The sequence below is a fragment of the Anser cygnoides genome, chromosome 9 (assembly GCF_040182565.1).
Source record: "Anser cygnoides isolate HZ-2024a breed goose chromosome 9, Taihu_goose_T2T_genome, whole genome shotgun sequence".
Taxonomy (NCBI): Eukaryota; Metazoa; Chordata; class Aves; order Anseriformes; family Anatidae; genus Anser; species Anser cygnoides.
Window position 1 is genome coordinate 3,367,629 of NC_089881.1, and position 25,651 is coordinate 3,393,279.

A 25,651-nucleotide genomic window follows, 5' to 3' on the forward strand; every position below is an offset into this window, starting at 1 on the left:
CTTGCAAAATAAATAGCAATGCCTTGAAGACATACTAAAAACATATAAGGAAGTAGAACTCTTTTCTCTGTTTTGTAAAACATTTCATTCAATGACAAAAAGCCAAGGAATACATTTTTCTAGATGATTTAAGATGCAGTATGCTGATGCTTCTCTTCCAATAGCAACAATTAAAATAGCTTGCTTGTGTAACCAAAGCGTAGACATTATTTTTACTATTAACCCATGTTTCTTTAAACAGGATTTGTATGTTTTTTTCTCCCTCTTTTTGTTCCATAACCTAATACTCGGATAGTAATTAGTGATAAATCTACACAAGAAAGTTCCGCTCGCAACTCAATACATATGCCTTCAAACTTAAAGCTGCTTTTCCATTGAAGTCTTTTCATAATGTTTTACGAAACAGGCAGGCTAAAGAATTTTGGGCTCTCAGCCAAGGCTTCCCTAAAAGTCAGAAATGTGCTCAGGTCAATATTTTCAGTAGCACTGTTTAAAAACTATTGCTTGAAGAACTATTTATAACCTGCAGTTTAAACACAAATGTGGGCTCTTCTTAGCTAAGGAGTGCTTTGCAAGCTCCAGCTCTTCATTTGATCTTGTCAGTTAATTGTACCAGTCATTTGCCTGAATAAATAAATAAACATGAATCTGAATACATATGAACCTCCTCTTTGATGCAGAGCAAAAGAAATCCATTGCTTTAGTGCAGGAGGCTGTATTCATGCCCAAAGAATGAATGCTGCTGCTGCTTGGGTGAATAAACAGATGAGAGTCAGTCATTTCAGCCTATGCTCCATTAAAAATAGTGGAAGGACACACTCACTGAATTAGAAAATGTAGAAATAAGAAAACTAATATATTTTTTCAGTATTTCAGTTTTTAGTATAGAGATTTAAAACAAAACCTTTCAGAATGATGACAGAAGCCTTTGGGGAATGGGACTGAACCTCCACTCTGCAGATCAGGGAAGCCCTAAGTAGTGGTGACAGCATCTGTATTCTTGTCCTACTGTGGCAAAGGTGGACATGTGAAAGCCTAACCAGCGTGTGTCTTAACAAGGGATGGGTGGTCTTTCCCAAAAAGTCATTATTCGCTAACATGTATCAAGCACTAGTATAACATTTTTGGTCTACATTTTCATCCAGCTTTATTGTGCAGTTAATAGTAGTTAATACTTGGTTCTTCAGTTGTTCTTGGATGCTCTTAACTTCTAGAAGACCATAGCAAGGCAGAACTGTCCTGGGGCTATTCTATACCACATCAGTAATGAACTGCTCAGCCCTGGAGGTTCAGAAATAGAAACATAATGTTAAGAAAACTTTTTCCCCTCCTTGTGTAGGCATGGTGGTCCTACAGATTGGAGCCAATACTTCTAGAGGTATCAGCCTTGTACTAGTGATTGTGTCTCTGCCAAGAGAAGCTCACACCCACAACTCCACGTGAAATCAGCTCTAGCTTTTAGCTGTTGCCTCTTGAATGGATTAGACTTGTTGGGCTTCTCTGATTTGCTTGGCAATTTTATGTAATGAACGCATTTTAGGCTGGTTTAAATAAATACGACTTTTTTTTTTCCAATTCCTTAATAATCAGGAAGATGCAACAGTTAATAGAGCTCCCATTAAGAAATGCTGCAGTCTCTTCATTTTGTCAGAAAGAATTATTAAGGAGAGCAAAGGTCACACACATTGGAAATGTGCTTCTGCTAAAGCAGCTTATTCCTGGAAGAATAAACACAGACAGTACTGAATTACTTTGTCATCATTAGAAATTGTCAGAGTCCCGTAGTGCCTGGGAGAGCAGAGAGGTTGGCAACCACACAGCACCAGGAAAGAAATGCTTGCATTGAAAAATACAATGAACTTTTTAGTCTAGTGCACATAGCAATCTTCAGCTAATAGTAATGGCTAAGAGGGGTTGCTGGGAAGGAGCACAGTTTTTAGCTGCTGCAGTGACTAATGTGGGAGAAGGTTGCTGGCAAAAAGACTCTCCTTGGTGTCGCACCTTAGTGACATCATTTCTTGGTGAACGGCCAAGGAACTTTTTTTGAGAAAAACAGATAACGAATGTAAATATTTTCCCAGGAAATAGAAAAACAGTCTTGTAAGTATTAATTCCCCATTTAAATGGTACAAAAGACAAGTTTCTATGATTCACTTTTTTTTTTTTTTTAAACATGAAAATGGGATGTGGAAATGACAGTAATTTTAAAATTAATTAATAACATAGCAAAAAAAATTTAATGGACAACTTGACACTACAGATAATAAAGGTAATTTTAAAAATCCTTTCCAGATTTTAGACTGAAATAATTGCTAGAATATTTTTAATGATCTCTAGCAATAATATAGAGAAGATAGTAAATTTATTTATAACTGGTGTCTTGCAGCACAAACTTGTGCAGGTGCGGCTGCCTCCAGTCACTACCTTCATTAAGGCTGCAGTAATCCTCTGCCACTGCCACACTAAAGCTTTCATCAAGTCCCATGTTTCTTTGGAAGATGCTCACTGTATTCACCTTTTCTTTCTAAAGAGAAACACCTTTCCTTGTCCTTTCCTGTGTCACTTCCATTAGCCAGATGGAAGGTAGTTTGGACTGTTCGGGGCATATGACGTATAGCTCCTTGGTCCTTTCTGTTCCCTGTGTGGATAACAACATTTCAGTCTCTCTGTCTCCAAAGCAACTGAATTTTAATTTGACCCAACTGCAGTGTCCACACCAGCAGGGCAGGTGAGAAAAATGTACTTAGTAGCCTGTGTTTTCAAATCCTCCCTAATGATCACTGGTACAAAGTAACCTTTCTCAGGGCTGCCGTGAGCCATCACAAACACTTATGGACCATAAAGGTCTGACTGACCAGCCAGTATTATAACCTGTTTCTGATATAATTTCCCCTCAGTACAAATGCAGGTATATAATTTTATTTTAATAAAATCAACACTTTCCCTTTTGTGTTCCAAAAGAATGCATTTATAGGGAAAAAAAAAAAGATGCAAAAACACCATAAAAAGAAAAATAATGGATTCTTCACAGTCTTATAGCTGTAATATAAAAAAATATATATATATATAAAAGAAAGAGTACCATTACTACATAACTGATTTTACATTTCTGTCTCCTCAGAACTTTCAAAAAGATTATGGAATTTGGGCACCAACATAATTTCCATCTAACTATGAAGGTAAATATCAACTCTCTTTAACTGGCCCCCATAAATACTATATCCTTGACTCCCATTTTAAACTTCTACAAAAAAGGCATCATTGTCCAAGTCATAATTGCTCAAAATACAGTTGATAATTCATTATGTCAAGAATTCTGGAATCTTTAAATATGTGTGCACATACATATACGTGTATCATACGTGCAGTAGGGATGAATTACTGAAGCTTCCAGGCAGGATGCCCAACAGTCACCGCTCCCAGCTATGGGGTGTTCCTTAGCGTCACACAGTCGCTAAGGGAAAGGGATCAGAGGGAAGGTATCTATTCAGCACTAATATTTTCACAGTTGCTGGGGAGCTTACAGAGAAATGGCATTCAAAGACTACATGGGCAATTATTCAGATTGGTTTTATCTGAGAATTGCGCAGATGTCATGGGTCTGTAGGTAACTGGAGTACCACCATGAAGATGAGTACAGGTAGAACTGGGCCCATCACTGCCAGCTGCTTAGATCAGAATACGAAATTGGAACCACATGAGCATTTAACAGGATAGAATATAATGCAAGAGGGAAAGAAAGGAAAAAATAAAATAAAACTACTACTATGGAAAACTATGAACTTTGATAGTTTCTTGAAACTTTGTCCTAGAATCTGCCAGAACTCTCTCGAGTCTTGTTCCTGTCATTGCAGTGATTCAAAATAAGAAAGAATGCAGCATTTAAAATGTTTGGCTCATAGGAAATAGCTTGTTAGAACGTGAGGCAGCTTTCTGGTGTACATTTTTCATGTTCTGCTACAAGAAGATCAAAACATTGTGAAGGATGTGTATTCAGCTGAGAAATGATAAAAATGCCACTTCTAGCTTAAGACATACTTTTGATATTACATCTACTGCACATCTAAAACTGTCAGGCTACAATGAAATTTGTCACCTATATTTTACACTTGTATTAAGTGAGAACATGAGAATTGACCTCTAGTAACACCATGTTTGACAATTCTTGTACATATAACTGTTACCAAAATGATTTTATAAGCCAGGGCTGTCAAACACATCCTGTTGTAATCTTTTGGGAGACAGAATGCTACACTGTATTTTTAAAGCCATTTTTACAGCCTTAAAATATTCTCTCAGGTCATATTAAATCATTTGCAGTGAATTATTTTGTTAGGCAGAAGAGCTTGTCAATGCTGAAACTGAGAATTGCTCTGTCAAGTTAGAGGTACAAAAAAAAATCTGATTTGTAATTGAATCCATGTATTCTTTGCAATGAAGTAGCTGATCTAAAAGAAAGAAAACTGAAATGTTTAAAAGTACAAGAGACAAGTGAAATTCTGCCTGTCTAGCTTCTAACTTCAAAAGCCATAACAGCATGGATCAGACTTGTACATGAAACTGTGCAATTTTATATTTCTTTTTGTACGGTTTTTATTGCTGCACAGCCTGTGCTTGGGCACCACCTGAGCCAAGTTAGCATTTGCTTAACTCAGTCTTGATAGTCTGAGCTTAATCCTCTGCTTAAAATTGGGTGTATGCCAGAGAGCAGAGTTTAGCTGAGGATTTCACATGCATACTTTACACCAGCACACATTGCAAATATTGAAAATAGTGATCTGGGGGATTGTGCCATATTCCCAATACTTTTGTGAAGGCACAGCATAATTTCCAGATTAAATGCAAGTTGACCAAAGTCCTGTTACATTCACTCAAAATGAGAGTCACAAGGAAAAAGAACTATCCTTGCTATGCAGATATAAATTTAGGATGATATTTAAGAAAATGTACAATGTAAATCCGACACAAGACATTTTCCCTAGACTTTCTTCTCCAAAAAATGATGTTAATTAACTCGTGGGAAATGAAGCCCTGCATGTGCAGGCTGCCATTAATGAAAAGGGAGCTGGCTGCATTAGGCCTGGCCCAGGTACTTCATGGAGAAGGGGGCAGCAGGGGGAGATGGGCCACCAGCACGCAGCGCTGCCAGCTCTCACCTCTTGACTTTAGTTGTACACAGTCTTTGTATTGAATGGGAACTCTGTACTTTAAGCACAGAATAACGTTGTATAACTAACTTGAAAAATGGGTGTAACTTCAGTTTAAGCCTGTTGGTAATCCCACATTTCCCTGTGTTAATTTCTTTTTCTTCTGATGACATATATCATCTGTCAGCACTGCGGAAGGACGCTCTGAATCAGCCTCTGTTCCCCAGTGGTTCAGCGCTTTGAGGCTGCTCGTTAGAAAGCTTCTTCTGACAGTAATTTATAGTCCAGCATTCCAGCGAGCTAATTGCAGGTAACATGCCTGGAAAGGCAACTAGACAGTTCCCACTCACCCTGTGAGGAAACGTAATTATGTTAATTACCACAGCTCTCTGACGCTCTCCTCTCGGCCCTGCCCAGCCGTGGGGACAATTTCCGACCTGGTCCTGCAGGCAGCGGCACCGCTCTTGGCTCCAGGGGAGGTCTGCTTTGCCAGGGCCTTCGCGCACGTCACCATCTCTTGTTATATCAGTTGTGAGGTTACCGTCCTCACGGTATCTTTTCAGAACACTATTCAGAAAAAGAAATGCCTTCATCTCCCTTCCTTTTCACTGAGTTTTCCTGTGAAATAGGGTATCCTGCTAAGGTTCACCTATTTTATGCCAGTCAAACCCTGTATTTTGAATGACATTTTTGCTTGACATCGGTGTGCTTCCCAGAGCTACACTCAGTTGAGGTGAGCTCATTATCGATACTTTTTGTATTCCTCAAATTCCTCTCAGTACTGATGCTAACTTTTTGAAAGTGTACTGTGATCCTTTCCATTTAGGTCTTGCACAGGACGTGGTGATCAGTCATCCGTCTCGTGCTGAAATCGCCTGTTACACAGATCTTCTGGCAATTCCATTTTCTCTTCATTTTTTCACAAAACATCCGAGATGAGCCCAATACCTACTGCGCTGACACACTGCAACCACGGCCCTTCAGCCCTGGGCTGACAGACAGTTGTGTCTGCAGTAGCTCAAAAGCAGATGTATCCAAGTGTGTGTCTTTTTCTAAGCTGCTTTGATGATGACATCTATGAATTTGTTTTCTCCCTGTTATTATGCACTATAAAATCTCACTCTATCTTTACTTCCTGTTTTAAAATGATTAGAAGCCTAATGTATTTTGATAACATGAAATGTGCCAGCTGGGCTGAAATGAAATTTGCTTTGATTCAAGCATTTCTCTCTATTAATCTTCATACTGTGTTTAGAGATGTCTGTTCGGTTTGTTTAGTTATATTTACCTAAGTTGTGCATAAGTCTGTTCGGTTTGTTTAGTTATATTTACCTAAGTTGTGCATAATATGTGCTGTGTTTGATTCTCCATTCACATCCACATGTGTAAATTCAGAATAACTGCTGCAAAGCCAAGGAAATTATACCTTAGATCCAGTTGTAAGAAAGGGAACTGCAGCTTTGAGCTTGAGTCTTTAATCACATTTGCGTCCAGTGGATTTGGCTTTTTATATCAACTAGTGCACTTCACTGGCAGATATTTATAATGTAACGCAGTGATGTAAGCAGGTGCACAGAACAGATTACAAACAGTAGTTGCAGAATTAAAAATAAATCCTCCTGTAGCAAGAATATTTCTTTACTTCACATTCAGTCTCCCACATGATTTTGCTCAGATTTCTGCTAGCAAAACTCTGAGTTTATATGTAAATATTAGAACACGTTCAAGATTATTTTAAAGTCTAAAAAATATACCATTGCTATAATGTAACAGGGTTGAGGATGCTTATAATTCTGCAACTATCATATCTGGAGTATTGCGTTTGAAGAAATGTGAGTTTCAGATCCTCAGTAGTGTCTTTTCCTCTGGCGTATGAGTGATCTTCATTTTTTTTACATTTTGGTATGTACAAGTGGCCTCATTTCTGATGCAAGTGTCCACAGTTAGCATTTGGACCCACTGCTTATTTGCTGTTTGATAAATGGGTCCTCTGTCAAAATGTCTTGCCCAAATTAGTGGAATGCTTAGACTCCACATCTCTATACAAGGTTGAGGAATGGGGAATCATTACTGGGACTGCTTAAAAGAGGAAATAGCAATGTGGAAATCTATGTCCTGAGGACATACAGTGCTCTGAGAGTCTACTGAAAATAAATAAGTTTAAATAAAACCAACACAACTCACAGGAACTGCGCAGAATAGATACAAATGCAGCTTATCCAGCAGATGGCATCTGGTGACAGTGGCAGAGGCAACAAGCCATGACTTTTAGTTTATCTATCATTGAACACAGACCCAAACGGTGTTGAACTTTACTCAGAGATCATCCATTCAATGCCAAACCATTAATGACTTTTCCTAGTGGGAGACAGAGTGTGTTGGTGTGCACCAATACAGAAAACTTAGAAATATTGCTCTGAAAGAGACATTGTGTCTGATGGGCAAAGGTTGTTTTCCAGCAAACAGTATTTTACTGCCTGGAGTTGAAGGTAGTACTTTGATCATGTACACGTGCAGTGTGCTCTGTCAGATCCCCTCCAGAGTTGTCTTTTCTTCAGGAGATGTTTCTTCCTTTCAGAGCAGATGTGAGGGAGATCACTTGCCATCTCCCATATGCTTTGTCACAAACATGATACCCCTAAATTGTGCCTCGAGACATGGAGTCCTGTCACACCGGTTAACTAAAGCTGGAAGGTCACTTTACCTCTCTTTACCTGAAACAGAATTAACCCCCTTGGAAATGCTAAAAATTTCTTTTTGGCATCCTCAGAGTGAAAGAGAGAGGAGATCTGAGGGGGGAAGTATATACTGGAATATTTATTACCTTGTCCTTGCCAGAAGAGGTAAAACATAATCTTTCTGGGCACTATTAGTAGCTGGGGTGAACTGAATTTACGGCTGTAAGTCACTTGCTTATTTTGGAAGGATATCTAAACTTATATATATTGGAATGGAGTTCAGAATGCTAGTGGTGGCATTTAAATGGCACAGTGAATCACAAGTTGAGAATATTATTCAATACCTTATATTGTATTATCATATTTGTGACTCATGGTTGATGACACCAGGTCTGGCAGTGTTCTGAATGATGCCTTCAGAAAGAACAATTTGGGTCATTTTCCTTAGGGTTATGCGGTCAAGGTGGTACGCACTCAGCTCACAGTGCTGTGTTATTACGGGACAACCAGCGTATTGCAATGGATGTGCTGTGTTTCACAAGCACTTGCAAAGAGACCTTCTTCCTAGCTTTCACCAGCTGTCCCGAACCGTAGCAAGAATTTCAAAATGAGATTCCTTGAAAGTATTGCATGTGTTATATTATATACTTATTGCTTAAAAAAGCAGTTATAATCCATGTCTCTCTTTTACTTCTCTGTGTAAATAGGGACAGAGAGGAGGCAGAAAGGAATCCAGTGGGTTGCATTGCTCTCACACCCTTCTGCAGCAGCCTCTCAGCCTATATCCCTGCCTGCTTCAGTGCTGTGTGACTGGCAGGAACTGCGAGACTGGGCAAATAATAATGCTTCAGGTCCATACTGTGCAGGCAGCAATGACCATACCAGCAGCAAGGCGCTGGGGATTCAGGTTTCTCAAAATAAATACATTTTTAGCAGGAAGATGAAATAAAAAGAAGAAAAAATGGCACTTCTAATCAAGGAGATTAAAGAATGGTCCGTTGTAGGTACTCAGAATACACCTTGGAGGAACCACAGTCCAACAGGAAGAAAGCAACCGAGCTAACTATACCTAATATAGCCTAATTAAAGAAGTCTTTGAGTTACCTTCACAGTGCTCTTGCCAATTCATACTATACCCACTGGTGTCAAAAGCAGTGCTGAGATCCAAACAAAAGTAAATGCCCACTCCCTAGTACTGGCTGTATATTTAGTTAGCTTTACAACACTGGCCACAGCAAAGATTCACATGTCTCTCTAAGGACAACTCCACACAGAAACTATAAACAGTGCTGGAACTTGGGTATTGTCGAAAAATATCTGTGAAGGGTATGAACAGAAAGAAATCATATACAGCTTCTTTCTTGGGGAAATTTGTCTGTGGATGTGGACAGACACAGAGCCAGACAAGTGGCTGTGCTGCAAGAAAGCCGCTGACAGTCTGAGAATTGATCTTAAGGTCCCCATTTGGGTAACACGAAGCAGAAGACAACGCACTTCTAAACCACCTTATATGATTCATATAGTGAATAACGCCACCCACATCTAATCTGTGTTTGCCTGAACTTCCAAAACATTGCAATCTGTGAAGAAAGCAGCCTACTGAATTTAAAGTGGGTGCCTTGCTTTGAAAGAGCACTTTCTTAGGACAAACACTCCATGCTAGGGAAAACCTAGGATGACTCGAAGTCTGGAGTGGCTGGTTGTGGTGGAAGTGAAATCGTTTCCTCATTGCTGACTCCTCCTTAAAGGGTCATATAATTAAAGGGTACATCTCCAAGTGCACAAAACTAGAATCTGTATCAGTAGAAACACACAAGTTGGGAAGTTTCCCACTTCACAATCTATTGTTTCAACAGCAAATCCATTCTTCCACAATGCAACAGACCTGGGTCCTGATCCATCAAGGCACTAAAGCACCTGATGGATGTATGCTTTCTGATTACTTAGCTGTTAGGTTTTCTCACAGGTGTCCTTTCCCTTTCCTTCCATGCAGTCATTGGGGCTCAGTGAAACTACACAGCTGTAACAATGTCTTCCTTCTCATCTTTCCTCAACGCTTTGCTTTCCCTACTGGAGATTTGGTGGCAGTTAGGCTTGCTAATGCACTAGGATCATTGCCATTTGTGCTGATCATATATTGGCTCAAGGCTTCCATGTGATGCCAGAGCTGTATGGACCCATGTGTTATCTCTGAGACTGTAAATACAGTGGGATGAGAACTCCCTTTCTGTTCAGATCCAAGAAAATCAAATCATTATCCAGGAAATGGCTCCCAGACACAGACGTAATAAACCTACTAATGCTCACATGCTCACATAGGGTCGTTAAGACCATACTGAGAAGGCCTGGAAGACCTGGGAGGATACCGATCAGCATCCTTCAAGATAAATATTTATTGTAGATAAACATGAGAAAAATTTATCCGTGCTTCAAGCTGGTAGGAAAATATGAGGTTGGATACAATAGATAATTAAGAAACACCACTAGATTCTTGCTGAGGTAACACAGTTTGTGTGTTTGGGCATGTGACAGTTTTAGCATAAAAGAAGGAACTTCAGTCTCATCATCTCACAAAACGTTTTCCCTAGTCCAGGCTGGATAAAACCAGGATAAACACAGACAAGTGGTGCCATATGTTCTGTGCTTTCTCTGCTGCAAAGCAGTGTTCATTTTTCAGAAGCAGATACCACAGCTGGGGTTGGTGACAGGTTGACTGGAATATACACGGTGAAACCTGGGCATTTGTCAGGAGAGGCATTTTGTTGTTTTGTAAAGACGCTCATTTTGGATTTGCACATATCTAACCCTTTGATTTGGGCTCTTGTCTAGGAATAAGTACTTCAGTAGCAGTAACCAATTTTATAAGTTACTGTGGGCCTGAGATTTTCTACAAAAAAACAAACAAACAAAAAAAAACTCTTGCTTTTTACACCAACGGTAGTGACAAAAACGTGGAAGTAGCAACTTTTGTTAGAAATCAAGTGACTTGCTCACTGGGACATTTTACATCCCAGCTCTGGTACATGTGTTTTTTCAGCATTCATTCTCCCAGCCCTAAAATGAGCTTCCAGTCAATTTCACTTCTTTCCTCAAATCCTCCTACAGCACACCTTTTTATGTTTTATGTTGTCTTCAGCACAACAGTAATTAAAATAAACACAAAAAACTATCTACAAAAAAAAAAAAGGCAAAAAACAAAAACCCTTAGTTTTTGTTCAGTTCGTTCCAAGAAAGAAAATCTGGATAGGCTGGACCGATGGGCTGAGGTCAACTGCATGAAGTTCAACAAGGCCAAGTGCTGGGTCCTGCACCTGGGGCACAACAACCCCAAGCAGAGCTACAGGCTGGGAGATGAGTGGCTGGAAAGCTGCCTGGCCGAGAAGGACCTGGGAGTATTGGTTGATAGTCGGCTGAATATGAGCCAGCAGTGTGCCCAGGTGGCCAAGAAGGCCAACAGCATCCTGGCCTGTATAAGAAGCAGTGTGGCCAGCAGGTCTAGGGAGGTGATTGTCCCCATGTACTCGGCTCTGGTGAGGCCGCACCTCGAGTACTGTGTTCAGTTTTGGGCCCCTCGCTACAGGAAGGACATGGACGTGCTCGAGCGAGTCCAGAGAAGGGCGACCAAGCTGGTGAGGGGTCTGGAGAACAAGTCTTACGAGGAGCGGCTGAGGGAGCTGGGCTTGTTCAGCCTGGAGAAGAGGAGGCTCAGGGGCGACCTTTTCGCTCTCTACAGTTACCTTAAAGGAGGCTGTAGAGAGGTGGGGGTTGGTCTGTTCTCCCACGTGCCTGGTGACAGGACGAGGGGGAATGGGCGAAAGTTGCGACAGGGGAGTTTTAGGTTGGATGTTAGGAAGTACTTCTTTACCGAAAGGGTTATTAAGCATTGGAACGGGCTGCCCAGGGAGGTGGTGGAGTCACCATCCCTGGAGGTTTTTAAAAGACGTTTAGATGTAGCCCTTAGTGATATGGTTTAGTGGAGTACTTAGTGTTAGGTCGGAGGTTGGACTCGATGATCTTGAGGTCTCTTCCAACCTAGAAATATGTGATACTATGATACTGTGAAAATGCTCAGCATTGTTTTCCTTTGAGGAGAGGTAAAAGAAAGAGTATTTAAAAACCACAGTGTCACTAGACCACTAAAGGGGAGCAAGAATATTTTCTCTTCTCCACTTGAAGACCAACATGAGACCAAGTCTCTGACAGCAAGGTGATCCCAACATATTTGACAAGTGACCAGCAGTGGTGTTTCTCTGCTGGTTTTTCCATCACTTTGAGTTGCCACTATCAATTTGCAAACCCATCTTTTCAAAATCCTCTCATTCTGAAGAGCTTAAAAGTGTCTGTAGCATTTTAATCATGCTCACACCAGTACTGCTGATGTGCCTTTCCTCTTGTTAAGATGTATGATAAGAAAACGAAATGCAAAAGAGAAGCACAAGAACAACGTGAGTTTTATTCGCACAGACTTTGCAGTTTTTCTAGCTATTGTCCCAACCTGCCTCCAGAGAGTACCCAAAGAACATGATGCATCTGTTGCTGTTGCTCTCTTGACCTCCAACACTGATCTGTTGCCCAATAAAATCTCTCTCAAAGGACAGCCTGGTGTCACAGCTGGTTTAGAATCTGAGAGGATCAGTTCTTTGCATAAACATCTTCCATCTGTCCTTTTAAGAAACGTATCCAATGATTTCTTTACTGTATTATCTGCTAGCCAGTGCCCTCCACTTAGCGCAAAGCACAATGCAGAGTTAACACAAGGGAAGGATGTCACATAATGTAATATCCTCTGCTCGGCCACCTATTATTATATACTTTTGTACTTGACTGAGTAGATTAAGTAAAGTACAATAATTTATAAAGAAAGACTCGTACAAAGAAACTTTTCTTTTGCAGCTTCTCTGTTCATCTCTGTCATGAATCCTCTCCCACCTACTACAGTGGAAAAGATACATTAAAATTAATATTCTAAGCTGAGATTTTCAAAGCAGACTATGGCACTGAAGTGTCCAAATGCCACTGACATTCAGTAGGAGCTAAGTCCTTAACCCCTTTGAAAATTCTTAGCCCAAAGCCATTAATGCATACTTCAAAGAGAGAGAGATTCACAGTTCTAGGAGTCATTTTCCTAACAGGCTTTCATTCTCATTTCTAACAGACCCTCCTTCCCTAGATCCTAACCCCCTGTTGGGGTACAAAACTGAATTGCTTCCACATCCTTTGTAATTCAGAACTCAGTTTTTGCTTTGACTTTTTTTTTTTTTAAGCTTTTCCCTTTATATTTAATGACACACAAAGATCTGCGTCTAAACGAGACAAAATGGAACTCATTAATATTGCTTTTCCATCTTTTTCTTGTCTTACCAGTCATTACGCCTCCTCTAATTGGACACATGCACCAGTTCATCTAGATATATTGACTCCTTGCTGTGAGGAGTTAATTTATTTGCATGTTGTATTCTTTGCTTATGGTCACTTCTCATACTTTACCAAAAATTAATTCACTCCCACCAGTCTAACATCCCATTTGGTCAGCCATTCCTTCTAAAACACAGTGCTACAGTATTTGTAGTCTGTAGATTGTGTCCCGAAGAGGACTTTGATGAAATAAATCAGGTACAAAAGTTGCGACCTGACCTGATTTTTTTGCAATTAGCTATCCAAGTAACCCACCAGAAGGCAAGTTTTAATTGTGTTAACAGTCAAATGATGCTGTATTAGCAAATCCTTACTACAAATCTGCTACGCTACATTGACACCTTGTGGCTGCTCTATTACAATGCAAAGTGTTCATCCAAACTAGTGTAAATAGTAGGAATTATAAAACCTGTAAGGAAAATATTTGCCTTTTAAGAACTGACAGCAGATGGATGCCTGAAAAGGACTGTCTAAATCAAATTCAATTTAACCTTTCATCTGATCCTAGTCCAAATTCAAGTATATATGTCATCCAGTGCTGAACATACAGTCAAGACCTATACGTTTCCATCTTAACTATAATTCAGATCCCTGTGGGATCCAGCTTTGAAATTTGTTCCCTGGGCTTACCTCAGCCTCCAGCAGCTCTGGCTGATGTGTCGCACTTCAGCCTCCACACTAAACGTAGGGAGACAAAGAAGGGACAGCTTTTGTTGTAACGGCACCTGCTGCCAAAACGGAATCAGACTCAAATGATATTTGCAGAAGGAAATACAAACTTTGAAGTATACTGAGTGGAATAACACTCTGGAAAGGTCAGATGGAATGAGGATGCTATGTGCGAGCAGTCATTTTTACTGCCTACCCGATGAAGGGAAATGGCACAATGCAGGAAGCCTATTTAAAACAGGCAGATGGGGCTGTGACATAAAGCCGAGACAGCTCATCTGCTCAATATGTAATCATTGCGTTTGAAACCATTTTCATACAATCATCCTGAGTAACACAACTACCGTGGATTTACAAAGGAACGGAACTGCTGAAATGTTAATAGAGGGAAGGATTTCAAAGGGATTCTGATAAATTGGTTACTAACAGTGTTGTGGCCAACAGTCAGTGAATCACTGAGCAGCATGTAATAATTTCCCAGGAAGCCTGCCTTCACCACACAACCCTTGAAGACAAATAATCAAATAACACTGCTAAGGCTCACAAATAAGCTATGGTTCCCCAAAGACCACTGAATCTACTTTGGCTCATTCCCTTGCAAGGCTGGAGACTCCCTGTGTCATCACAGGCAACTCTGAAGTTAGTGATTTCAGTGAAGAACAGTACTTGAGAATCATGACATTGGCCTCACGTGGGCAAAGATCATCCCACAAATTAATGTCTAGTAATCCAGCTTTTGGGATAGAGGGAATGGGACATCAGAGAGTTTTTCCTTTCTCCTGCTCATTTTCTGTTTGGAATAACAGCAGGGGGCTGCCTGGGGGCCCTGCTGCTGCCCTGACGGATGAATTAATGTGAGCCACTGCTGGATACCTCCTTCCCACCAGGAACTGGGGTGGTGTCCAGGGGGACCTTGGATAGATCTCAGATGCCTTTGAGCAAGAATGGCTGGGCTGAATTAGTGATTGCACTACTGGCAGGGGTTAACTAGGCTGTTGGTGTATCTGAAGGAGCTGGGCAGGAGGGGAGCAGAGCAGGTACAGGGATTTTTTGAGAACGAGGCCTGCACGCAGTGGGGCCTCTCACATCCAGAAGAGGGGACCTGGTAGTGTCTTCACAATCCTCCACAAGTATAACGCTCCTCCAAAGCCCACCTTCAAGAGAAAGCAAAATGGAGGACGTGAAGTGGAGGAGGAGGAAGACAGAAAGAATGCCTGGATTGACTGGGTCTGCACCCATTTCTATTACCACCCAGAACTCTGCCTTCACCCAGAGGCTGCGGGGTAAACTCTGCCCTTCACAATGGGCCTCAGAAAAGAAACATGAGCTTACTGACAGTCCTTACCATTAAAAAACCTGCACCAGTTTGTTAGTTCAAAGTTTAATAGAGTTAAATGACGATTCTTTGAAAGAATTAGAGCAATCTATTTATTATCATGGACCAAGTATACCACTAAAGAAATTCCTCTAAAAATAACTTTCTGTTATATGCTTTTTGTTTAAACTACTGTTTTAAGGATTGATTCTCTAAGTGAACAGTAATTTACTGACTACAAAACAGTAGCCCGATGCAATAGTTAGTATCCTTAGTATTGCAATAGGATGAAGTAGGTACTTCACATAAGCTTTTGTATGTCTCTCTTCACACTCAGAATATAAATCTGAATTAGCTGTACACACTGAGAAATTGATATTCCCAGTCTTGCGCTCAATATAATAATGCACGTCTTTGAATTGCATACCACACTGTTTTATTATTTATTAAACATCAACTTTGGCTGATCTATACTACACATTCAGCAGTCTGGTTAATGATGATATTTTGTATAGACAGCGTGAGCAGAAAGAGTGACTATAGGTTTACTAGAGAATGTGCAGATATATCCAAATTAGGTATCAACTACTACTGTGTTTTAGAGAGATGCTTCAGGTCTTGTCAAGCTTCAGACTGAAACATGGGACAATGTCGGGTTCATTATATTTGTTGCTGATTCAGGGATCCAAAAGACCTCTGAACAACCTCTCATCTGTATATCATTCTGCAATTAGAACTCCCAGTTTCTGAACCTGTACAACTTGCAAGTACTATATGACATTCTTCATTAAACACTTTTTCATTGTAAAGTACTGGTTGCATCAAACCCCCAAATTTTGGTGAGAAGGCCTCAGTTATGGCAAACGTCTGATAGGTACTGGCTGATGTCCTGAAGGACCTGGTAACAGAGCAAATCAGGATCAATTGCTTTTTCTTTTTCTCTTTAATTATTGAAGCCAAATAAAGTAGGTACATCTGGATAGGTGGCAAGACCATCCCGTCTCCTGAAGGTTAAGGGGACTGAGCTGAGATTCAGGACCAAGAAATATGCTCCAGCCCAGGACAGGAAGTCTATGGTATAGCAGGGAACCAAAACAAGTGTTAGGGTAATGCTCTAAACACAAACCTGCTTTCCTTTTTCTTTCTTATTCTTCCTTTCCTCTTTCAGCCAAATAAGAACCTATGAAATCTCTTCCCTCTTATCAAAACCCCTGCCTTCCCACCCTTTTGGATCCTGCCCAAACCCTTTCCTGCCCAGCATGTATCCTCATATCCCCTCTGCTCTGCTTTCAGAAGACTACAGGAGTGAGCACAGCGGCTGCCTGGACGACAGCCATCACCCCAGCCCTCTCTGCTCTGCGGTTTACACAGCACTTGCAATGAATACATATTGGCTTATGAAAATGATAACAGATGTGAAAAAATTACAGCTTCACCACCTGTTGCTAATGTAATGGATTTAATTACTGGCAGACAGTTTGAATTATTTTGAGGTCTGCTACAATAGGAAGATTTTTTTTTTCCCCTGTGGGAGACCCTTGGTTCCATAAAGGCAAGTATCTACAGGGGAGACCCTGTACAGTGAGGCCCTCTGGTTCTTTAGAGATTCTTCCCTGCCAGGAATTTCCCCTTGCACTATTCTCTGATGTGTTAATTATTTCTTTGCCTAATTTACCTGCTGAATTTATCTCAGTTACATACTTTCAAATTGTCCACAAACAGACCCTGGTTTCAGCAGCTGCTTTGCCCACCACACTCCTATATTGACCAGTGCTTTTGCTACCATCACAAACCCAAAGAGAAAGGGCAGTGAAACTCAAGCCTTACTTACTCCAGATACTCACTGGAAGTGGGAAGATATCTGTGAATATATCCTTTGTGGGCACTTTTTCCTTCCAGCTATGGACTTGTTTATTGAAATTGTTTCTACACAACCTCTGAAAAACTCTGTATTGATTTTAATAGATGTGAGACAATTAATTTGATTAAACACTAGTATGTTTGAGCTAGATTGTATCCTAAGTATCTGCTTTGAACTGAGAGGAACGGAATTAATATTCTTACTTACAGCATGATGTCTGCTAAGTAGCCACTGAGTTCAAGAGGTTAAACTGAGCTTCTTGATTAGGTATTGGCCTGGTAGTATCCAGACAGAGAAGGCAATCGATGGGCAGGAATAGACAGAATCTTGTGCAATCACTGATGGGAGAACTTGATCTAAGATGTGGATGTTTTTATTGAAAATTTTGACTGAGATCTTAGCAATCTGTATCAACTGAAGAGATGAGGGTGGGTACTACCTATGGCAAGCAGAGTGAAGACCCTTTCCTTGCTCATGTGCCTCTGGTTAGAGAAAAAAAGAAAAAGTAACCTTGTAAACCACAAGAAACCTCTATTTTCTTCATTGCACAACAAAAAGATTCAAAGAGGAATCCAGAGAAAGTGAAGGGCAGCCAAGGTGAGACAGACAACAGGAGGTACTTTTCTCAAAACGTGGAATACAACTGCGTAACTGAGAGTCTCAGGACACCAATATAGACACACTGTTCATTTAAGTAGACTTGCTCAGTTAAGTGAGAACTGTTGGAAGCAGCAGTCAATGGAGGAAAGCTCTGTCCCTAGAAAAAATGAGTAAGCAAAACAGGGAACCAGGAGAAAGGCAGCACGAGCAGCCTTATCTCAGCAAGCAACTAAAGCAGGTGCCAGAAGAGACCCTCTGAATTCAATGAGATAACCAACATGTTGAACCACTACATATATGCAGTTGAACTGATGCCAATCAAGAGCTGGAAGAAAGAGAGAAAATATATCCAAATGGAATAATAGGAATACGAAGGCATAACGTCAAGACAATATAGTCTTCCTTCTTTTCTCTCACTTTTTCTCTCCAGCCTGAATTTTCTGTATAAAGTGTTGTATTTCATTTTCATTACTATTATTTTTAGCTACATTGGAAGGTCATTCACACCATAATTATCAGCATTGCCTTACTGACTGCAGCTTGCAACTTGGCCTTTGCTGAGCTTTTTCCTACTGAGCTCTTCCCAGTTTTTGTCATTACAGGGCCATCATTAGCTGTGTCCTGTAGTTAACAGAGAAGAAGAAAAGGCTTCTTTAAATTCAGCTGTCTGCTCTTCAGGAAGCTGATGAGTTGTCCTGAAAAAAGATGTCAGGGGTTGCTTAGGAATAGAAAGATGACATCCTGCCTGTCATGTGAGGCTTTTTAGATTATTTCCTAGATAAGTACAATAATTGCAGAGAAGCATCTTTGGCGGCTGACTGCCCCCTTGCAATGTATAGGTTAGGCACAAGGAAAAAATGTCAGGCTTTAATTATTGTTCTGCAGTTGATGGCATCTTTTTATGGGGAATTAAAAAGCAATAATATGTAATATTGCTTTACCTACCATCACCTGCAGCTAATGTTATTTTTAAAGCATTTAGTATTGTAAATACATATTTAGAAATTACTGCTATCTGTCCAACCATAAAGGTTCCATTAACAATCAGAAAAATAAAGGTTTCATTAACAATAAAGAAGCAAAGGTACTACTCCTTAAGAAAGAGATTTAGGTTATTACAAGTCTCATTTTCCCTAAGCCAGAGCATAACACAATACCAAAAGATTAAAGCAGTAGGACCAGCACATACACTTGAGCACGTGGGTGTTTAGAATTTTTTTATAATGAAGATATTTTCATTTAAATTGTGCCCGTGCATTACTTTGTTAGGACTATCTGTCACTACCACAGCCTGCTTCACTATATTTCTTTATCACGGGCACGAGCACAAAGGACATTGTTACTCCTCAGTCCTGCACTTCACGTGGCCATGCTGTGGCACAGGAGACCAGAAATCACTGTGGTACTGCACTGCTCACTTGGACGTTGTGCGAGGCGGGACTTTGCTCGGGGCTGACGGTGAATGACCACGTACTTTAATGCTAGGACTGATGCATATCATGACAACACCCTGAGACGCCTCAGGAAAGTTCTCGCCACCAGCCAACGGACCCAGAGGCTCTGACCCACCACAGCAGCCTGGTTCCTGCCAGGCCACCAGCGAGGTGCCCAGTCCTCTCCAGGAGATGGACAAAGGGGAGCGAGGCCACTGAAGCTGCTGCCCTTCACCTCTCTCTCACTTTCTCCTCATCTGTATGCAGCTGAGAGGCAGCATGTGTATGGTATGACTTCTCTGTGGCTCCTATATGAATAATCTGCACCCAGCTGCTGGCACTGAGCCCGTGGCAACAAAGCAACTTCTGCAGGCATGCCTGTCTGCCTTGCAGGAGCGAGTGCTTCTGCTGACATGTTTCTTGCTGGTTTAGTGGTATACCCTGACAGTTCTGGCAGGCCTACAAGGCCTAATGCCCACTGTGGAAAATGGCTGTAATTTCTTTCTTTGACTGGGAATGGATCAGAGTGTACCATGCAGTAGATTTACAAGCTTTTCTTGTACTTGCTCTACTAACCAGGCTCCTGAACTCCACATACCTATCTCAGACCAACACCTCTCTGGCGGTCATTGGTGCTCAGTGATACCAGCCTCAGGGCTGATCTTCCTCAGGTATCAGGGGAATGGGAAAAGCTGTTTTAGTCAGGTGGGGAGGACAGTGTGACAGGGCTGTGTCCCTTATAGACACTCTGGAGACCACGGAAATACCATGGCTCAACCCCCTGGGGCACTCACAGGGCATCACTGCTGAGGTCCATGTAAATACATATAGTTATGAGCCCATCAGGTGTAGCCCATGTTGTTGTACTCCAAGGAATATTTCACCTCACACTCAGATCAGTTCCTCTGCCAGGAACCATTTCCTCCCTCAGGCATTCCCTGGCAGCAGGGAGAAGGGAAAGAGCTGTCAATCTGAGCGGGATACATAATGGCTTTGGCTGAATATTATTTCAGGCTTGCATATTTCCTCAGGGTGAATGAAACGGGTCCAATTTTAGAATTAAATTTTTGTTTTGAAATTGAACTTCCCCTCCCATCTTCCTAACTTCAAGTCCTAGGAGAGTCCTAAAATCTCAAACCAAATTTAAAGGAAAAAAGCTAAAAATGCATTGAATTCTCACCCCTTTCATTGCCAACACCACTGCTCCTATCTCCTCCTCCTTTGCTGTTGTTTACTCTGCAAGTTGTTGTTTATTCTGTTCCAAAGACATAAAAAGCACAGCCACACAATTACCTAGTTCAAATTACACTAATGATCACCGCAACACCAGACACTTATTCATGCTTCTATGATTAAACCCCTCTCTTTGGGTACAACACACACACCCTACACTGTGGAACTTGGGACGATGCCTGCAGAAGGCAAGCGCAGAATACACTTATCCTCCAGATGGCGATACATCCATATTTTTCCACATTTTCCCTCTGAATTTGAAAGAAAAGCTGATGTTTTAGGTTCTGGACAGCAAGAGCTTGTAATTTAAAATTTATATGTAAACATTGCATTTCCTTGCAGTATTTATTTATAGTGACAACTATTCAGTGTATATATATCTATGTATATACATATACTTAAAAACATATGTCTTTATATATATACATAGATACGCACACCTACGTCTCACTGTAGTCATGCAAGCTACACGTCGGCATTCTGCTCTGCTCCGCCCAGGCAGGAGTCCTTTAAAAAATATAGAAAGAAGATGCCCTGTGATGGGAAGGAAAGGACAGTGATGGCAGCAGTTTAATTTCAAATTAATTGATCTGTCACGATTAATTCCTGACGTTGAAACCATTGTGTTTATTCTCAGTTGAGTGTCTAATCCAAAGACCACCACAGTCTGTGTCTCAGGGGAGGACTGATTTGGATTTGGTGAAGAGGGGGCTCAAGATTTTTTGCAATGGAGACTCCCTGGGTGCCCAGGGTGGCTGCAAGTGGCCGGATGCAGGATGTGATGATGTGCTCTCTCCTGCTTTCAGTCTGGCCTTTGCCTTGTTCAAACACTGGTCTTTGCACCCAAGGCCTTGCTCAGGCAGACAGTGTCTACAGTACTGGTTACACCCAAGGCCTTGCTCATGCTGGTAGTGACCGCAATATTGGCTCAGACTGGGTGCTGGAGAGCCTGACAGATGGCCATCTCACTCAGCAGCTGAGAGCCAGTCGAACATGCGCCAAAAGAACAATATGACTATTAGTCCATCATCCCACCCCATAAATAGTGAGCAGGCCAAGAGCCCTTTGAGCTTTTCTGCATGGTAGCTGGCTGCACGACAGGATCTCCCTTTGAGTTGGGACGCCTCTCAAAGTCGCCAATGCTGTAGAGATGTCTTGCTCCTTGTGAGAGATTCCTTGCCCCAAAGATCCTTGGTAAGTGATTAACAGCTTGCTAAACTTTGGAAACTTAAGCTTTGTAAGATTATATCTTAGATTGAATGTGCACATATAATCCTCAGACACAAACCATTGACCAAGTCTGGGACTAGGAGTGGATTCAGCTACACCTAGGCTCCTTACCAAGAGGTGCAAGTTTAGGAAGCAAGGGGGTCCACTCTGAACCTCATGACTCAACTGGAGGATCTCCCCAACATGTTTTACTTTCCCTGTCCTCTATGCAGTAAATAATCAAGTGTACCTTGCCATCTTGGATTGTTTTAAGTGTCTGTGTTATTTACAGTCAAGCTTTGTTAGGTCAGTACTTTATATCAATAAACGTATTGCTGCTTCTCTCCTATGAGTGAAGCATATAATTTCATCCTCAACACAGGGCCACATCAACCAATGGGAGGACGAGGTCCTTCTTTTGAGCAGAGATGAGACAAAGAGGTTTCAGAAAGAGGTGAGTCATGGGAAAGACCTACAGAGAAGACAAAGAACCCTGAGCAGAACAGAAGTCTCAAGATGTTTGAGGAAGCACAAAATCTGTTTATCCTGCACACTTATGAAATGGATTAAGATTAAAAAAGCAGTTAAACCCAGGCTAATAGCATTCATTTCTTTCCTGAATGCAAACTCTAAGGTTCCTCTAACTGCTCTGTCTGACTTGTAAGGAAAATCATATGCAGAGCAGAATTACATCCACTTCTATCCAGGTTATATGAGTATTTAATTAAGAGCCAAGCACGGGAATGAAGGTTTATATGTCTATTGCCAGTTATAAAAGCAGTCTGACTAAGCCTTCTAGATGTGAACTTAACCCAAATGTATTAGTTTCCAAAACTTCAGAATTGCGCGTATTTCGTAGGCTAAGCAAGGCCCACCCCCCGTCAGCTGCAGCACTTCATACAAGGCATCGACTTCCACATCTCTACTGAATCTGCTTCAGTCTGCCGTGCATCAGCCCTGCTAACCCCAAACCCAAACCTTTGTCTTTGCTTTAAGGTAAAGAAAAAATACATATCCATCTAACTTAAATTTGGATCTGAATCTAAGAATATCTTATTGCTGTTCCTAAATTAATTTCCATGGACCTGCTGTTTCATTGCCAACTTTAAGATCAAAACAAATTGCTGTTTTTATCCTCAGAACTAAACCTCTGTCAGACAATACCTGTGCTAAGTATTGCCAAAGAGCTGCTTCTGCACCCAACATTAGCCATAATTCACAACTGCTTTCCAGCTCTAACCATGATGATGTTCTTTAGAAATGCCTATTTCAGCTTTGTTTTAATTAAAAATAAGCTTCTAAATCTTTCTCTAGGAATGAAGACAGCATTGGTATACAGACTCACGGACAGGGAGAGCTGAGCTCTGTCTATAAGAGCAGGCAGAGCTGGTGAAACAGGGTAAAAGATTTGAGACAAACATCATCTTGGTCAAACAGCTTCAAAAAGTCAGATTTGTCTTATGGTACATTTTGATTGAGCCATTCTTGGTGCTAGTATCTAGCCAGCTCCAGAGCAGCAGGGCATGGAAGCAGGCTGAAGGGAAATTGAGTTGTGACAACAAATTAAAGGAATGCTCCTCCTTGCCACTTGCTACTTGTAAACATGAAAGGTGAACTGAAAGCAGGTGCATCACTGCCAGGCTCGAGGAAACATAAGTTGTTTCTCGATAGTGCGCAGTTTGTCTTGGCTGTACCCACACTGAAGTAGATCAGGAATTTATCTAATGCATTCCAGATTGTTTAACAATGCAAAGTACATTGACTGCACTTTAGTTTAGGAAAAATGAATTACTGACAAAGCATTATTATTATTAGTTTACTACTTGGAATAAACGGAAGTGGCATAGTTAACAGGGTGCATATTTGCCTTAGGATGCCATTTGGAATTTGACGTGCCCTCTGGATGATTGTCACCATACCACACTGGGGTTTACATTTATTTTTCTGCATCTTAAATGTCGGCAACCCCCTTGGAAATGTTCTGATTCACTGTCCCTGTGGCACTTGCTAGGCGGTGAGCAGCCAATACAACACGAGACACTTTGGGTAGAATATGATGTTTACTTTGATGAATTCATGAATTATACAGCTGACCTAATATCTTTGAATATTAAAAGTGGAATTTCAGCTTGCACATGAACTGTAAATCAATGGTTGAAAAAATAATCCAAAACAGCACCACAGAAACAAGATGAAATGAGTTAATGTATAATTCAAACAGTAGAGCTAGGAGCAACATTTCTATTTTAATAATATGAATGTTTCTAAATCAAAACCAGGTTCTGATGCCTGATTTTTTTTTTTATTTGAGCCTATATCTGTGTTGTTGGAGCTATGAACAGTAATTAAAAGCAACAGTGAATTATGAGGCTGTTAAGAGCTGAGATTAAAAATTTAAAAACGGAGGTACTGTGATTTACGTTACTGAGATCCTAAGGCACATTTAAAGTAAACTCATGAAGAAACTCATGCTATTTCCATGTAAGCCACTTTATTCAATACAAATTCTATTTGTTGAACTTAGCTTTCAATTTCCAGTTAATATTCAGTTAAAAATGTAGTTTGTAGTTCAGGTCAATATATTAACTTTTAAAAGTCACATTGTTAGTGGCCTTAGTTGAAAAACTAGGTTAGAGTTTGGCTGTCGGCCAGGATTTGATCCCGCTGCAATAAAGGCGATGTGTTTTGTATGGGCTCTCAGAAGTCAGAAGTTATATTTATGAGAAGTAGCATACTCCATCTCCGCAGACCCTTCTGGGAGCCTGGTAGTGCTGACTGATAGTTTTCTGACTGTCATGAAATAAAAATGTATGCAAGAACTGATAAGATGCACTGCCCCATGGAGCTGGCCTTGCTTTTAGGGGTGCAGAGCACTCCCCGCTCCTCCTCCCCAGCCTTTTCTTAGGAGACCATTACTGCAGTATATATATCACGTGTATGTATATAATGCAGGGAGTCATTGTTATACTTAATGAACTCTGCTGCTAAGCAAGTTGCTTGATCTGGCTTGGGTTGAGGTCCAGGAAAGAGCATTTACTTTTCGGCACCTAAATGCTCATTTGCCTTTGGTTAATACTTGGGTTAGGATCATAGAATCATAGGATAAGGTTGTGGTTGTAAGGTTTTAACATCGCATGGACAGCATGACAATAGCTTTGAAATGCCCTAAGATTTTGATTCAAGTCCTGCACACAGAGTAAGGGTACTACTCTGTATTAAGCATCTAGCCAGTATCTCCTACTTATGTTTAATTTTGTAAGGTGCCTTTTTTTTTTTTTTTTTTTTAATAATATGGAGAGAACTATAATTATTCTGATGTTAAATACAGCTGAGATCCTTGTGCTTCCTCAAAAAGTAATGAGATTCTGGTGAACAAATTAGAAAGGATGGTTAATGGATCTCTTTGCATTTATTTATTTTTAATATGTTGTTTTATTTTAATACCATCATGTGTATCAGTTATGAAGAATGCTCCCCTTTTAAGGTGCATTTAATGACAGGACCTAAAGATAAGCATAATTAAATACCTAGTTACTATTGCATAACTGCTTTGAAACCTTACTGTGTTTCAGCTTTCCCATGTAAACCACCTGGAAAAAGCCCTAGATGTAGAGTGAATTTCTTCAGGATCTAAAAGAAGAAGAACTTTAGAGATGAAGTTCCCACTGTATTTCATTATTTTAATTGATGTAATTACTGTAAGAAATACTATCATTAGTCCACTGTCTGTTATTTATTTATAAAAAAAATGAGGTGTAGCACCATGATTTCTTTCTCAGGCCTTTACACCACCCATCATTAAGGAAAGATGATCTGAAGCATGACCAGCAGCATGGAGACATGGGCAATTTCTAAATATCATCCCACTTCATTAGAAAATCAGATCATTTTCTGTTCATTGGTGCAATAGAAAGAAAGTATATATATGTGTATATATATATATATTTTTTTTTTTTCCCCTGAGAATCTAGAAAATGAACATAAAAACAAATGCATGTCCTCTCCTGGCTAATGTTCAAACCCTGAGGGACAGATCTATAAACTCTTGGAGAGCATTCAGCAGCAGAATGATTTAATTCATAGAGGCTCCA

The 25,651-nt window shown here is 40.6% G+C and overlaps 2 long non-coding RNA genes across 2 annotated transcripts in view; one reads left to right on the forward strand and one right to left on the reverse strand.

Annotated features, from left to right (window-relative positions):
- Positions 1-1,769: 1,769 nt before the first annotated feature.
- The window catches only part of LOC136791468 (uncharacterized), a 151,961-nt gene continuing 128,079 nt past the window's right edge, over positions 1,770-25,651 (reverse strand). Inside the window, exon 6 of the long non-coding RNA XR_010833632.1 lies at positions 1,770-2,638. This is a non-coding gene — a long non-coding RNA (uncharacterized lncRNA). The remainder of the gene's footprint in view (positions 2,639-25,651) is intronic.
- On the forward strand, positions 2,983-11,111 carry LOC125182709 (uncharacterized). The gene is made up of 3 exons (XR_007163087.2): positions 2,983-3,479; positions 5,335-5,457; positions 8,533-11,111. It is a non-coding gene; the product is annotated as an uncharacterized lncRNA (long non-coding RNA).